The sequence below is a fragment of the Octopus bimaculoides genome, chromosome 9 (assembly GCF_001194135.2).
Source record: "Octopus bimaculoides isolate UCB-OBI-ISO-001 chromosome 9, ASM119413v2, whole genome shotgun sequence".
Classification (NCBI taxonomy): domain Eukaryota; kingdom Metazoa; phylum Mollusca; class Cephalopoda; order Octopoda; family Octopodidae; genus Octopus; species Octopus bimaculoides.
The window spans coordinates 15,987,413-15,988,609 of record NC_068989.1 but is presented as its reverse complement, the minus strand read 5'-3'; the positions used below and the strand labels follow the sequence as shown (position 1 = coordinate 15,988,609).

General features: G+C 42.2%; 1 protein-coding gene across 1 annotated transcript in view; it reads left to right on the top strand.

The window, feature by feature from the left end:
• The window catches only part of LOC106876901 (uncharacterized), a 16,882-nt gene that overhangs the window by 11,917 nt on the left and 3,768 nt on the right, over positions 1 to 1,197 (top strand). The gene's annotated exons all lie outside the window — the stretch shown is intronic.

Genomic DNA, 1,197 nt, shown 5'->3' with positions numbered 1-1,197 from the left:
GAAAAGGCCACGCTCGAAATGGTGTCTTTTATGTGCCACCCGCACAAGAGCCAGTCCAGGGGCACTGGCAACGATCTCGCTCGAAAACCCTACAAAGGCCAGTCAGGCGGTACTGGCAACGCTCACGCTCAAGATGGAACATCTTATGTGTCACCCGCACAAGAGCTAGTCCAGGGGCACTGGCAACGATCTCACTTGGCTTGCCGGGTCTTCTCACGCACAGCACATTTCCAAAGGTCTCGGTCAGTAGTCATCGCCTCGGTGAGGCCCAATGTTCGAAGGTCTTGCCTCACCACCTCAGCCCAGGTCTTCCTGGGCCTACCTCTTCCACGGGTTCCCTCAACTGTTAGGGTGTGACACTTTTTCACGCAGCTATCCTCATTTAGTGGTCTATTAATTTAACTTCTGAATCCATTTAAGATATATTTGAGTTTCTTACAGTAAAAACGGGGTTTTATTATTATTGTTATTATGTTTGACTTTTGACTCCAAGTCTCACTCAGGAGCATCAAGAGACAACACGTTAAAAGTTCAAGTTGGTGTTATGCCTAGGGTGTCATATATTTGGTTTTGCACATAGTATTGTTCTAGAGAATGTTTAAGAAAACAAGAAAATTATAAGTTTGTTTTAAAATTTGAGATTACATAGACAATTTATTACTACCTCCACCTTAGCAAAGGTAGAGGCATTGCTTCTAGTCGTGCTTGTTTGTTTGTCCATAGACAAGATAGCTCAAGAACTGCTGGATGGATTCGAATGAAACTTTCAGGGTTGTTTGGTCTCATGACTGGCACAAACTGATTAGATTTTGGGATTGATCTGATAACGGACAAAGATTCTGGATTATTTTTCCTGTTTTTAAAAAATTTTTGAGAGTGGTCAGGTTCATTTTTAGTATTCTTGTTTGTGAGAGCAGTCAAGTTTATTTCAGATATTCTCATTTTAAAAATCATCTCTGGCTAATCGTTGAGAGGATGTTGGTGTTGCCTTTGCAGAGGCTTGTGCTCTCTGAGGGCTCTTATTATTATTATTATTATTTGGCTGTAGCGAAAGAGGTGATATGGTGGACCCGTTTGAAAGGGCTAAAGACAGACACTTTCCTCTTTGGCCAAGGCCTCATCAACTTTTTCAAGTTCCACTTGAAAAGGAAGATGAGAGTAGAGAGGGAAGTGCTGTCTCATAGCAAATCCGTTGAA